This window comes from Eubalaena glacialis, chromosome 13 (assembly GCF_028564815.1).
Source record: "Eubalaena glacialis isolate mEubGla1 chromosome 13, mEubGla1.1.hap2.+ XY, whole genome shotgun sequence".
NCBI lineage: Eukaryota > Metazoa > Chordata > Mammalia > Artiodactyla > Balaenidae > Eubalaena > Eubalaena glacialis.
In genome coordinates, this window is record NC_083728.1 from 62,945,593 (window position 1) to 62,960,904 (window position 15,312).

Below are 15,312 nucleotides of genomic sequence, written 5' to 3' on the forward strand. Positions count from 1 at the left end.
ATACATAGCACTTAGCACGTAAAGGAATATTATTTGGGGTCCAGCCATGGAGAAGATTTTAGACACTAGGATAAGATAAAGAACACACACATTATCAATAAAGCACATTAGGATTTTTTTTTAATCTGTTCATTAAAACACTAGTGCTTAGGTAATCTATTGGAGGCAGGAGTAAAGGGTAGTTTAGGGTTAGGGTTACAGTTAGGGTACGGCTTAGGGTACGGGTACGGGTACGGGTACGGGTTAGGGTTAGGGTTAGGGCTAGGGTTAGGGTTAGGACTAGGGTTAGGGTTAGGGCACGGCTTAGGGTATGGTTTAGGGTACGGCTTAGGGTATGTGTTAGAGTTAGGGTTAGGATTAGGGTAAGGTTTATGGTATGGATTAGGTTTAGGGGATGGGTTACGGTTAGGATGGGGGTTAGGGTTAGGGTTATGGTTAGGGTACGGCTTAGGGTATGGGTTATGGTTAGGGTTAGGGTAGGGGTTACTGTTAGGGTTAGGGTTAGGGTACGGCTTTGGGTACGGGTTGGGGTACGGCTTAGGGTATGGGTTACGGTTAGGGTTAGAGTTAGGGTTAGGGTTAGGGTAAAGATTCGGGTACGGATTAGGGTTAGGGTACAGTTTAGGGTTAGGATAGGGGTTAGGGTTAGGGTTAGGATTAGAGTTCGGCTTAGGGTATGGGTAAGGGTATGGCTTAGGGTAAGGGTTAGGTTTAGGGGTAGGGTTAGGGTACGGCTTAGGGTACAGTTTACGCTTAGGGTTCAAGTTAGGTTTAGGGCGAGGGTTAGGGTACGGCTTAGGTTACAATTTAGTGTAAGGGTTAGATAATGGGTTAGGTCTAGGTTTAGGGTAAAGTTTCGGGTATGGATTAGGGTTAGGGTACAGGTTAGGGGTAGGACAGGGGTTAGGGTAAGGGTTAGGATTATGGTATGGGTAAGGGTATGGCTTAGGGTACGCGTTAGGGTTAGGGTTCGAGTTAGGGTTAGGGTTAGGTTTAAGGTTAGGGCTAGGGTTAGGGTACGGCTTAGGTTACGAGTAAGTGTAATGGTTAAGTAATGGGTTAGGTATAGGTTTAGGGTTACAGTATGGCTTACGGTACGGGTTGGGGTACAATAAGGTTATGGGTTAGGGTTAGGGTTAGGATTAAGGTTAGGGTTAGGGCAAGGATTAGGGTACAGATTAGGTTTAGGGTATGGGTTAGGGTTAGGGTAAAGGCTATGGTTAGGTTTAGGGTTAGGGTTCGGAAAAGGATTAGGGTATGGTTAAGGGTACGACTTAGGGTATGGGTTAGGGTTAGGGTATGGCTTAGGGTACGTGTTAGGGTACGGCTAAGGGTACAGGTTAGGTTTAGGGTTAGAGTTATGGTTAGGGTTAGGGATAGGGTACGGCTTAGGGTTATGGATATGGTTAGGGTTAGGGTTAGGGCAAGGATTAGGATACAGATTAGGTTTAGGGTATGGGTTAGGATTAGGGTACTGCTTAGTGTACATGTTAGGGTACGGCTAACGGTACAGGTTAGGTTTGGGTTAGAGTTACGATTAGGGTTAGGGTTAGGTTTAGGGTACGGATTAGGGTTAGGGTATGGGTGAGGGTTAGGGTAGGGCTTAGGGTTAGTGTTAGGGTTAATGTTAGGGTTAGGGTTAGGGCTAGGTTTAGGGTACGGCTTAGGTTACGAGTAAGTGTAAGGCTTAGGGTATGGGTTAGGGTTAGGGTTAGGGTTAGGGTACGCCTTAGGGTACGGGTTGGGGTACGACTTAGGGTATTGTTTAGGATTAGGGTTAGAGTTAGGGTTAGGGTTAGGGTAAGGATTAGGGTACGGATTAAGTTTAGGGTACGGGTTAGGGTTAGGGTAGTGGTTAGGGTTATGGTTAGGGTTAAGATTATGGTACAGCTTAGGTTATGGGTAAGGGTACGTCTTAGGGTATGGGTTAGAGTTAGGGTTAGGGTTAGGGTAAGGTTGAGGGTACGGATTAAGTTTAAGGGATGGATTACTGTTAGGGTGGGGGTTACGGTTAGGGTTAGGGTTAGGGTTAGGGCTAGGGTTATGGTTAGGGTACGGCGTAGGGTATGGGTTATGGTTAGGGTTAGGGTTAGGGTAGGGGTTACTGTTAGGCTTAGGGTTAGGGTACGGCTTTGGGTACACGTTGGGGTACAGCTTAGGGCATGGGTTACAGTTAGGTTTAGAGTTAGTGTTAGGGTTAGGGTTAGGGTAAAGATTCGGGTACGGATTAGGGTTAGGGTACAGGTTAGGGTTAGAATAAGGTTAGGGTTAGGGTTAGGGTTACGGTTAGGGTACGGCTTAGGGTACGGGTTGGGGTACGGCTTAGGGTATGGGTTACGGTTAGACTTAGAGTTAGGGTTAGGGTTAAGGTTAGGGTTAGGGCTAGGGATTCGGTATGGCTTAGGTTACAAGTTAGTGTAAGGGTTAGGTAACGGGTTAGGTCTAGGTTTAGGGTTACGGTACGGCTTAGGGTACGGGTTGGGGTACTGCTTAGTTTATGGGTTAGGGTTAGGGTTAGGATTCGGGTTAGGGTTAGGGCAAGGATTAGGGTACAGATTAGGTTTAGGGTTCGGGTTAGGGTTAGGGTAGGGGTTCGTTTTGGGTTAGGGTTAGGGTTAGGGAACAGATTAGGATATGGGTAAGGGTACGCCCTAGGGTATGGGTTAGGGTTAGGGTACGGCTTAGGGTACGTGTTACGGTACGGCTAAGAGTACAGTTTAGGTTTAGGGTTAGAGTTACAGTTAGGGTTAGTGTTAGGTTTAGGGTACGGATTAGTGTTAGGGTATGGCTGAGGGTTAGGGTAGGGTTTAGGGTTAGGGTTAGGGTTAAGATTAGGTTTAGGGATCGGGCTAGGTTTAGGGAATGGCTCAGGTTATGAGTAAGTGTAAGGCTTAGTGTATGGGTTAGTGTTAGGTTTAGGGTTAGGGTACGGCTTAGGGTACAGGTTAGGGTACAGCTTAGGTTATGGGTTAGGGTTAGGGTTAGGATTCGCGTTAGGGTTAGGGCTAGGTTTAGGGTATGGCTTAGGTTACGAATAAGTGTAAGGCTTAGGGTATGGGTTAGGGTTAAGGTTAGGGTTAGGGTTAAGTTTAAGGTTAGGGTATGGCTTAGGGTATGTGTTAGGGTATGGCTAACGATACAGGTTAGGTTTAGGATTAGAGTTACAGTTAGGGTTATTGTTAGGGTTAGGGTACAGATTAGGGTTAGGGTATGGCTGAGGGTTAGGTTAGGGTTTAGGGTTAGGGTTAAGGTTAAGGTTAGGTTTAGGGTTCGGGCTGGGTTTAGGGTACAGCTTAGGTTACAAGTAAATGTAAGGCTTAGGGTATGGGTTAGTGTTAGAGTTAGGGTTAGGGTACAGCTTAGGGTATGGTTTAGGGTTAGGGTTAGAATTAGGGTTAGGGATAGGGTAAGGATTAGGGTACGGATTATGTTTAGGGTATGGGTTAGGGTTAGGGTAGTGGTTAGGGTTAGGGTTAGGATTAGGTTTATGGTACAGCTTAGGGTATGGGTAAGGGTACGTCTTAGGGTATGGGTTAGAGTTACGGTTAGGGTTAGGGTAAGGTTTAGGGTACGGATTAAGTTTAGGGGATGGGTTACTGTTAGGGTGGGGGTTACAGTTATGGTTACGGTTAGGGTATCGCTTAGGGTAAGGTTTAGGTTTAAGGTTAGGTTTAGGGGTAGGGTTAGGGTACGGCTTATGTTACAAGTTAGTGTAAGGGTTAGGTAATGGGTTATATCTAGGTTAAGGGTTACGGTACGGCTTAGGGTACGGGTTGGGGTACTGCTTAGTTTATGGGTTAGGGTTAGGGTTAGGATTCGGGTTAGGGTTAGGGCAAGGATTAAGGTACGGATTGCTTTAGGGTAAGGGTTAGTGTTAGGGTAGGAGTTCCTCTTGGGTTAGGGTTAGGTTTAGGGAGCGGATTAGGGTATGGGTAAGGGTACACCTTAGGGTATGGGTTAGGGTTAGGATACGGCTTAGGGTACGTGTTACGGTACTGCTAAGAGTACAGGTTAGGTTTAGGGTTAGAGTTACAGTTAGGGTTAGTGTTAGGTTTAGGGTGTGGATTAGGGTTAGGGTATGGCTGAGGGTTAGGGTAGGTGTTAGGGTTAGGATTAAGGTTAAGGTTAGGGTTACGGTTCGGGTTAGGTTTAGGTTACGGCTTAGGTTATGAGTAAGTGTAAGTCTTAGTGTATGGGTTAGTGTTAGGGATAGGGTTAGGGTACGGCTTAGGGTAGAGGTTGGGTTATGGCTTCCATTATGGGTTAGCGTTAGGTTTAGGATTCGGGTTAGGGTTAGGGCAGGGCTTAGGGTATGGATTAGGTTTAGGGTATGGGTTAGGGTTAGGGTAGGTGTTCATTTTGGGTTAGGGTTAGGGTTAGGGAACGGATTAGGGTACGGGTAAGGGTACACCTTAGGGTATGGGTTAGGGTTAGGATACGGCTTAGGGTACGTGTTACGGTACGGCTAAGAGTACAAGTTAGGTTTAGGGTTAGATTTACGGTTAGGGTTAGTGTTAGGTTTAGGGTACGGATTAGGGTTAGGGTATGGCTGAGGGTTAGTGTAGGGGTTAGGGTTACGCTTAGGGTTAAGGTGAGGGTTAGGGTTTGGGCTAGGTTTAGGGTACAGCTTAGGTTACGAGTAAGTGTAAGGCTTAGGGTATGGTTTAGGGTTAGGGTTAGGGTTAGGTTAAGATTTACGGTACGGATTAAGTTTAGGAGACGGGTTACTGTTAGGGTGTGGTTACGGTTTGGGTTACGGTTAGGGTATCGCTTAGGGTATGGGTTAGGGTTAGGGTTAGTTTTAGGGGTAGGGTTATGGTATGGCTTATGTTACAAGTTAGTGTAAGGGTTAGGTAATGGGTTAGGTCTAGGTGTAGGGTTACGGTATGGCTTAGGGTACGGGTTGGGGGTACTGCTTAGTTTATGGGTTAGGGTTAGGGTTAGGATTCGGGTTAGGGTTAGGGCAAGGTTAGGGTACGGATTAGGTTTAGGGTACGGGTTAGGGTTAGGGTAGGGGTTCGTTTTGGGTTAGGGTTAGGGTTAGGGAATGGATTACGGTATGGGTAAGGGTACGCCTTAGGGTATGGGTTAGTGTTAGAGTACAGCTTAGAGTATGGCTTAGGGTACGTGTTAGGGTACAGCTAACGATACAGGTTAGGTTTAGGATTAGAGTTATGGTTAGGGTTAGTGTTAGGTTTAGGGTACGGATTAGGCTTAGGGTATGGCTGAGGGTTAGGGTAGGGGTTAGGGTTAGGGTTAGGGTTAAGGTGAGAGTTAGGGTTCGGGCTGGGTTTAGGGTACAGCTTAGGTTACGAGTAAGTGTAAGGCTTAGGGTATGGGTTAGTGTTAAGGATAGTGTTAGGGTACGGCTTTGGGTATGGTTTAGGGTTAGGGTTAGAATTAGGGTTAGCGTTAGGGTAAGGATTAGGGTACGGATTATATTTAGTGTACGGTTAAGGTTAGGGTAGTGGTTAGGGTTAGGGTTAGGGTTAGGTTTATGGTACAGCTTAGGGTATGGGTAAGGGTACGTCTTAGGGTATGGGTTAGAGTTACGGTTAGGGTTAGGGTTAGGATTAGGGTTAGGGTTAGGGAACGGTTTAGGGTATGGGTAAGGGTACGCCTTAGGGTATGCATTATGGTTAGGGTACAGAGTAGGGTACGTGTTACGGTATGGCTAAGAGTACAGGTTAGGTTTAGGGTTAGAGTTACTGTTAGGGTTAGTGTTAGGTTTAGGGTACGGATTAGGGTTAGGGTATGGCTGAGGGTTAGGATAGGGGTGAGGGTTAGGGTTAGGGTTAAGGTTAGGGTTAGGGTTCGGGCTAGGTTTAGGGTATGGCTTAGGTTACGAGTAAGTGGAAGGCTTAGGGTATGGGTTAGTGTAAGGGTTAGGGTTAGAGTACAGCTTAGGGCATGGTTTACGTTTAAGGTTAGAATTAGGGTTAGGGTTAGGGTAAGGATTAGGTTACGGATTATGTTTAGGTACGGGTTAGAGTTAGCGTAATGGTTAGGGTTAGGGTTTGGGTTAGGTTTAGGGAACGGCTTAGCTTATGAGTAAGTGTAAGGCTTAGTGTATGGGTTAGTGTTAGGGTTAGGGTTAGGGTATGGCTTAGGGTACAGGTTTGGGTACGGCTTACGTTATGGGTTAGGGTTAGGGTTAGGATTCGGGTTAGGGTTAGGGCAAGGATTAGGGTACTGATTAGGTTTACGGTACGGGTTAGGTTTAGGGTAGGGTTTCGTTTTGGGTTAGGGTTATGGTTAGGGTACGGCTTAGGGTACAGGTTGGTGTACGGCTTAGGTTATGGGTTAGGGTTAGGGTTAGGATTCGGGTTGGGTTAGGGCTAGGTTTATGGTACGGCTTAGGTTACGAATAAGTGTAAGGGTTAGGGTGTGTGTTAGGGTTACAGTTAGGGGTAGGGTTATGGTTAGGGTACGGCTTAGGGTAAGTGTTAGGGTACGGCTAACGATACAGGTTAGGTTTAGGATTAGAGTTACGGTTAGGGTTAGTGTTAGGTTTAGGGTACGGAATAGGGTTAGGGTATGGCTGAGGGTTAGGGTTGGAGTTAGGGTTAGGGTTAAGGTTAGGGTTAGGTTCGGGCTGGGTTTAGGGTACAGCTTAGGTTATGAGTAAGTGTAAGGCTTCGGGTATGGGTTAGTGTTAGGGTTAGTGTTAGGGTACGGCTTTGGGTATGGTTTAGGTTAGGGTTAGAATTAGGGTTACGGTTAGGGTTAGTTTTATGGTACAGCTTAGGGTATGGGTAAGGGTACGTCTTAGAGTATTCTTTAGGGTTAGGGTTAGGGTTAGGGTAAAGTTTAGGGTACGGATTAAGTTTAGGGAACGAGTTACGGTTAGGGTGGGGGTTACAGTTAGCTTTAGTGTTAGGGTATCGCTTAGGGTATGGGTTAGGTTTAGGGTTAGGTTTAGGGCTAGGGTTAGGGTACGGCTTAGGTTACAAATTAGTGCAAGGGTCAGGTGATGGGTTAGGTCTAGGTTTAGGCTTACGGTAAGGCTTAGGGTACAGGTTGGGGTACGGCTTAGTTTATGGGTTAGGGGTAGGGTTAGGTTTAGGGTATGGATTAGGGTTAGGGTACGGGTGAGTGTTAGGGTAGGGGTTAGGGTTACAGTTAGGGTTAATATTAGGGTTAGGGTTAGTGCCAGGTTTAGGGTACAGCTTAGGTTACGAGTAAGTGTAAGGGTTAGGTTACGGGTTAGGGCTAGGTTTGGGATAACGTTACAGCTTACGGTACGGGTTGGGGTACTGCTTAGGGTATGTGTTAGGGTTAGGGTTAGAGTTAGGGTTAGAATTTGGGCGAGGATTTTGTTACGGATTAGTGTTAGGGTACAGGCAAGTTTTAGGGTACGGGTTAGGGTTAGGTTTATGGTACAGCTTAGAGTATGGGTAAGGGTATGTCTTAGGGTATGGGTTAGAGTTAGAGTTAGGGTTAGGGTAAGGTTTAGGGTACGGATTAGGTTTAGGGGACGGGTTACGGTTAGGGTTAGTGTTAGAGTTAGGGTTAGGGTACAGCTTAGGGTACGGTTTAGGGTTAGGGTTAGGGTTAGGGTTAGGGTTAGGGTTAGGGCTACGGTTAGGGTACGGCTTAGGTTACGAGTAAGGGTACGGCTTAGGGTATGGGTTAGTGTTAGGGTTAGGGTTAGGATCAGGGTAAGGCTTAGGGTACAGATTAGGTTTAGGGGACGGGGTACGATTAGGGTGGGGGTTACGGTTAGGTTTAGGGTTAGGGTATGGCTTAGGGTATGGGATAGGGTATGGTTTAGTGTATGGGTTATGGTTAGGGTTAGGGTTAGGGTAGGGGTTAGTGTTAGGGTTAGGTTTAGGGTACGGCTTAGGGTATGGGTTGGAGTACGGCTTAGGGTATGCGTTACGGTCAAGGTTAGAGTTAGGTTTAGGGTAAGGATTAGTGTACAGATTAGGGTTAGGGTTAGGGTTAGGGTTAGGGCTAGGGTATGGGTTAGTGTTAGGGTATGGGTTAGGGTTAGCGTACAGCTTAGGGTACAGGTTAGGGTACGGCTTAGGGTACCAATTAGGTTTAGGGTTAGAATTACGGTTAGGGTTAGGGTTAGGGTTAGGATACGGATTAGTATTAGGGTATGGGTGTGGGTTAGATTAGGTGTTAGTGTTAGTGTTAGGCTTAGGGTTAGGGTTAGGGCTACGGTTAGGGTACGGCTTAGGTTACGAGTAAGGGTACGGCTTAGGGTATGGTTAGGGTTACGGTTAGAGATAAGGTTAGGGTTAGGGTAAGGATTAGGTTACCGATTAGGTTTAGGGTTAGGGTTAGGGTTAGGGTATGGGTTTCGGTTGGGGTTAGGGTTAGGTTTAGGGTACGGATTAGTTTTAGGTTATGAGTTACGGTTAAGGTAGTGTTTAGGGTTAGGTTTAGGGTTAGGGTTAGGGTTAGAGTTAGGGCTAGGATTAGGATACAGCTTAGGTTACGAGTAAAGGTACAGCTTACGTTATGTGGTAGGGTTAGGGGTAGTGTTAGGGTACAAATTAGGGTACGGGTTGGGGTACGGCTTAGGGTATGGGTTAGGGTTAGTGTTAGAGATAGGGTTAGGGTAAGGATTAGGGTTAGCACTCGGGTCAGGGTTAGGGTAGGGGTTAGGGTTAGGTTTAGGTTACGGCTTAGGGTATGGGTTAGAGTTAGGTCAACATTTAGGGTATGGATTAGGTTTAGGGGACGGGTTACCATTAGGGTAAGTGTTAGGGTTAGGGTTAGGGTACAGATTAGGGTTAGGGTATGGGTTAGGGTTAGGGTAGGGGTTAGGGTTAGGGTTAAGTTTAGGGTTAGGGTTAGCGCTAGGTTTAAGGTAAGGCTTAGGTTACGAGTAAGTGTAAGGCTTAGGGTATGGGTTAAGGTTAGGGTTAGGGTTAGGGTTAGGGTTAGGGTACGGCTAAGGGTACGGGTTAGGGTACAGCTTAGGGTATGGGTTAGGGTTAGGGTTAGGGTTAGTGTACGGCTTATGGTACAGGTTAGTGTACGGCTTATGGTATGGGTTAGGTTTAGGGTTAGGGTTAGGTTTAGGGTACGGGTTATGGTTAGGGTATGGGTTGGGGTGAAGGTTAGGGTACGGTGTAGGGTACAGGTTAGGGTACGGGTCCAGGTATGGGTATGGGTTAGGGTTAGGTTTAGGGTCCGTGTCAGGGTTAGGATTAGGGTTAGGTTTAGGGTTAGGTCCTGGAGAATTGGAGATGTCGTGTGTGAGCATGCAGCAGGCCCCCGACCCATGGGTGCTGTGTTCTGCACTGCTGGGTATGTCCAGACAGGTTCACACCTGGACCTGAGGCTGGCAAGGCAGCCTCATCGTGACTCAGTGCTCTTGAAGGAGACCCGGGAAGATGTGGACCTTCCGTGAGCCCTCTGCCGCTCTGTATTGATTAGATTTGCTTCGCCAGATGTTCCCAAGATAAAAGGAGCTGATGATGAGCCATATGATCAAAGTGCCTTTGTAAGATCTGAAGCCTCACGGAGTATCGTCAGCTAAAAAAGAGAAATTCTGAGTTGGAGAGAGAAAAAAAAAAAGATCACAAAGGCTGGGGGCAGAATGAAAGTGGCCATCTGCATTCTGACTCTCCATTCCTGTTCTGGGGGGAGTGCCTACATAGCATGGTGGCGCATTGCAGGGGAGAAGGCATTGGACCAGCCTATCCTGGTTCACCCAGAAAGAAGCCAACACTCAGAGAGGTCACCCAAAGTCTCACAGTTGGGGGCCAGTCCCAGGTCTACTAGAGTCCAGAGCCCAGACTCTCAACCCATGTCTCCCTTAAGCTGCCCAGCGTCCCTCCTGGGCCCAATTCGGTGCTTTTCTCCCTCTCCCAGCCTATTCCCCATCTACCAAGTCCAGCATTTCAAACCACAATGTGTTCTAGGAAGTTCTTACTCAATACAGCCATGACCCCCAGAGGACTCTCAGGAACAAACAAGAAAGCATCTCTATGAGAGGAACCATGGGCATCCATCAAGTCACCACTTTCCTGAGTGTCGAGACCACGATTGCCCACCTGCATGGTGGATTTCAAGGCACTCGGAGAAACAGGTAACTACAGCTCAGCTGGAGAGGTTCCTGGGGCTACAGATTGGGGGCGGGGCAGTTTGCAGGGGATATATTGGATATAAATCTCTGTACTTAACATTCAATTTTGCTAGGAACCTAAAACTGCTCTAAAAAATAAAGTTTATTAATTTTTTCATGTTTTGAGAAAAGAAGGACGGAACAGGAGGGAAAGAAAAGAAAAGGGAAGGAAAGGATGTTGGGCACATGACTTAACCTGTCTGACCTCATCTATAAAATGGGAACAATACTTCACTCATAGGGTTGTTGTGGGAACTAAAAGCGATAAAACATATGAGATGCCTGGCACAGCCTCCATTCGTCCAGGAATTACTAAACAGGACATGGCTTCGCATTCCGGAGTTACTGTCCCTTACTCAGCTAGCAAAGATCAATCCCTGCCCAAGCTTGAAGAAAAGAGACATATTTTAAATAAAATTGAATAGAAATCAGAGGGGAGACCCAAAGAAGCTGTTGGGCAGAGACAGTTGAAAAGCAGCTTAAAAATAATTTTAAAAATCAATCAATCAATCAAAGTAGCTAATCCTTCCCTGGGGAGATGGTGCATTAGCCTCCCCTGTGCCTCCCCCCACACTGCTTCTGCTATTCAGAGGATGTACCCCACTATCTGGATCCTGGTGATTCCACTGCTACCCTACAATAAGTGCTCAGATGCAGCAATCGGACACCTTGCTAGGAGACAGCCATAATAAGAAGAGGGAGGGAGCCTCACCAGGAAGAGAAGATGCCATTCAAAGTCTTCCACCAGCATCCTGGGTCCTGGGGTAATCTGGGAAGAAGGAAAACAGAGCAGGCTTGTGACACTTGGAAATATTCATTATTCTCCCAAAGCCAGACACAGGAAAGAACAGGGTGACTTCTTAAGTTCATCTCAAAAGAGAACATTTTGATCCTGGTCTAAGTGTTTCAGCAAAACCTCTTCTGCCCACCATGCACAGCGAGTGGGTGGGGTGTCAAGGGCCAGCTTCTCTGAAGTTACATCTTCCCCATGACATCTGGGGCAGTAGCGCCTCCAGGGGCACTCCGAAGGTCTCCAGCCTCTCGTTCTTTCTGCAAAGAGTCCCTTATCACGGGTGCTCAGGATAACAGTGAACCAGGCAGGCAAGGCCCTGCTGTCATGCATCTTACATGCTAGTGCAAGAGACAGATGATAAATACGGAGAAATTAAATAACACGTCGTTCTGGAGAGCCACGGGCCTAGGAAGAAAATAAAACAGGTGTGTGATAGAGATCCTTGCACAGATGGTAGGGGGCAACACAGGATGGGGCGGTGGGGAGAAGGCCTATCTGAGCAGGGAGCGTTTAGACTGTGAACTTCAGAAGGAGCTGATCGTGGAGGTGGAAACCAGGCTGGGCACTGGCCTTCGGAGCCCAGGGGACACTAGAGCCTTGAGGCACCAACCAGCTGAGACCACCCGTTAGCTTCCTAACTGGGTACCACAAACTAGGGGGCTTCAACAACAGCAATTTCTTCTCTCACAGTTCTGGACAGCAGAGGTCTAAGATCAAGATGTCAGAAGGGTTGATTCCTGCAAGAGACTCTGAGGGACGATCTGTCCCCTGCCTCTCTCCCGGCTCCTGGTGTGGCCAGCAATCTTTGGTGTCCCCTGGCTTGTAGACTGGTCACTCCAATCTCTGCCTCTGTCTTCAATCACCTTCTTCTCTCTGCATCCTCTCCTCTTTTTATTTATTTATTTTGGTTGCATCAGGTCTTAGTTGCAGGCTCATGGGATCTTCGTTGAGGCATGTGGGATCTTTTCGTTGTGGTGCGCAGGCTTTCGTTGTGGCACTCAGGCTTCTCTCTAGTTGTGGCGTGCGGGTTTTCTCTCTCTAGTTGCGGCGTGCAGGCTCCAGAGCGCGTGGGCTCTGTAGTTTTGTGGCACGCGGGCTCTCTAGTTGAGGCGCGTGAGCTCAGTAGTTGTGGAACACGGGCTTAGTTGCCCAGCAGCATGTGGGATCTTAGTTCCCTGACCAGGGATCAAACCTGCGCCCCCTGCATTGGAAGGCGGATTCTTTACCACTGGACCACCAGGGAAGTCCTCTTTTTGTAAGGACACTTGTCATTGGATTCAGGGTCCACCCTAAATCCAAGATGATTACGTCTCCAGAGACCGTCTTTCCAAATAAGGTCACATTCGGAGGTTTCAGGTGGATATGAATTTTTGGAGGATGCTTTTCAGATCACTACAGACCCTAAATTGTGTGATTTTAACACAATTAAAAGGGCATCTGCAGTCCTGTGAGGGCCACAGCAGGCTGTGGGAGATATGAGAATTGGCTGGGTTATCCTTAAACAATTCATAAGAACAGCAGCAGAGATACTTCACCGAGTCCCTTTTTTCCACGCATCCAGGCCCAACATCTAATAGGCAGCACCAGAGGCTTTCTCTAGGGTCACTCTGCTCACCCACGGCCAACCAGAAAAGCCAAGAAATTAGCAGCCCTAACCAATGACTGCGGGATTTGGTGTATAAATGCCCCAGCACCCTCACCCTTTGGGTGAGACAACTCAGAGGCATGTGTTTTACACTGGTTCCAAGAGTTTCCCAATAAGACTAAACTCCAGGAAACTGGGACTTTCACACTCAGCTGGAGTTGGAATATAAAATTATGCAGCCACTTTGGAAAACAGTTTGACTGTTCCTTAAAAGATTAAACATAGTCACCAAAAGACCCAGCAATTCCATTCCTAGGTAGGTAGCCAAGAGACATGAAAATGTATGTCCACACAAAAACTTTACATGAATGTTCATAGCACCATTATTTATAACAGCCAAAAAGTAGAAACAACCCAAATGTCCATCCACTAATGAATGAATAAATAAATGTGGTCTCTCCATACCATGGAATGGTATTTTGCCATTAAAAAGGAATGAAGTACTTATAATAACTACAAATGGAGTATAACCTTTAAAAATTGTGAATCACTATACCATACACTTATAACATATAAAATTGTACATCAACTATACTTCAATTAAAAAAGTATTCTCAGCCACAGACATATGTTTAATCAGATTGGAGTTTACCAACTCATGTTTTAAAAAATTATGCTGGCAACTTAGAATAAATTAATTTGACAATTGATAAGACATCTCAAAAAAAAAAGGAATGAAGTACTAATACATGCTACAACATGGGTAAACCTTGAAAACATGCTCAGTGAAAGAAGCCAAACACAAAAGAGTGCATTTTGTAGGATTCCATTTATATGAAATACCCCAAGGAGGCAAATCCACAGACAGAAAGTGCTTTGGCATTTGCCATGGGAGAGGGCAATGGGGAGTGAAACGAAACAGGACACTATGGTCCTTCCCCCACCCCCATATCCTCCTGCCTTTTGTCTGTGGAAAAACTTTAGCCAAAGAATAAATTTAATCAGAGAAGTGAGAGAGTGTAGAAGCAAAGAAAAGCAGTCAAACAGGACAAAACGATAATAGTTTAGTCAGTAAGCAAAGTCAGTAAGCCCTTAGTTCCCTCTCAAGGTCTATAGATAATATTCTGAGCCATATCCTGTGAGCTGTCTTATAGATACTGAAACCCCCATCAGGTGGAAGAAGTTAACTACATGATGACCAGGCTGTAGCCATGATACAAGCTGCCACAATTCCGAGAATTGGCCTCAAGGAAATGGGAACAAACCGACCCGGGAACTGAAGGTTAACTGTACCTAAAACAATCAATATGGTGCTGGTCAGACCACCAATGACCAATTTCAAGATGACTGTCAGAGCTGCCTGTGCTGTTTCTGCATGTAGCCCCCTCCCTCTGCCTATAAAAGCTCTTGCCCCCTGGTTGTCAGTGGGGGGGAGTTGGCCTTCGGACAGGAGTCTGCCCCTCCCCCCAGTTGCCGGCCTCCAAAATAAAGCAAACTTTGCTTTCCACCAACTTTGCCTCTTTATGGGCTTTTGAGCAGCGAGCAGCGGGACCCCACTTTCAGTTACAGGAGGATGCTGATGGGCACAGTGTTTGTTTTGGGGGTGATGAACATATTCTGGAACTAGACAGTGGTGATGGCTGTACAATGTTGTGAATATACGAAATCCACCAATCTGTACACTTTAAAATGGTGAATTTGACAGTATGTAGATTATATCTTAGTTCATTCAGTCTGCTATAACCGTATACTACAGCCTGGGCAGCTTATAAACAACAGAAACTTATTTCTCACAGTTCTGGAGGCTGGAAGTCTGCGATGAGGGTGGCAGTGTGGTCAGGTCAGTGTGGCCTGTGTGACTATCTTGTACCTCAACTGTCTTTTTCCCAAGGGTTTAACATCCATCGATGATTCTTATCTGGATCAGTCAGCATTAAGGTGACTTTAAAGAGTGATTTTCTATTTCTATTCATCCTTCCTTCTACAGTTTCTCACTGCAGTTTTCCATCCACCACCCTTTTAAAAAGTCTTTTAGTATCATTATGAACTCATGGATTTTTTAACTGAAATAAAATTCACATAAAATTCACCATTCTAAAGTGAACAATTCAGTGGCATTTAGTACATTTACAGTGTTGTGCAACCACCCCCCCTATCTAGTTTCAAGCCATTTTCATCCCTCCCAAAGGAGACCCCGCACCCATTAAGCAGTCACTCCCCATTTTTCCCTCTCCCCAGCCCCTGGCAACCACTAGTCTGCTTATCGTCTCTATGGATTTGCCTTTTCTGGAGGTTCCATTATACGTGGAATCATGCAGTACGTGTGTGGTCTTTTGTGTCTGGCACATTTCACTGAGCCTCATATTTTCAATGTCCATCCACGCTGTAACATGTATCAATACTCCTTCCATTTTAAGGCTGGCTAATTTCCCCCTGTATGGATAGACCACATTTTATTTATCCATTTTTCAGTTGATGGACATTAGGTTGTTTCTTTTTGCTACTATGAATAGTGATTTATGAACATTCGTGTACAAGCACTGTCCTGAATGTTTGTGTCACCCCAAGAGGGCCTTCACCACAACCCTGAACGCAGACTTCCAGCCTCCAGAATTGTGAGCATTTCTGTTGTTTATAAACCACCTACTCTATAGTATGCTGTATAGCAGTTTCAATGGACTAAGACACATTTGTTTTGAGTACCTGTTTACATAGATTGCTTTTATTCAATGTGTCATGTTTTATTCTTGCCAATAAATATTCATTTAAAGGCTCATATTGTCCCACATTTGACCAGTGTAAGCCCCTGTGCACTTTCATTTTTAAATAAATTTCTAACCATAGAAG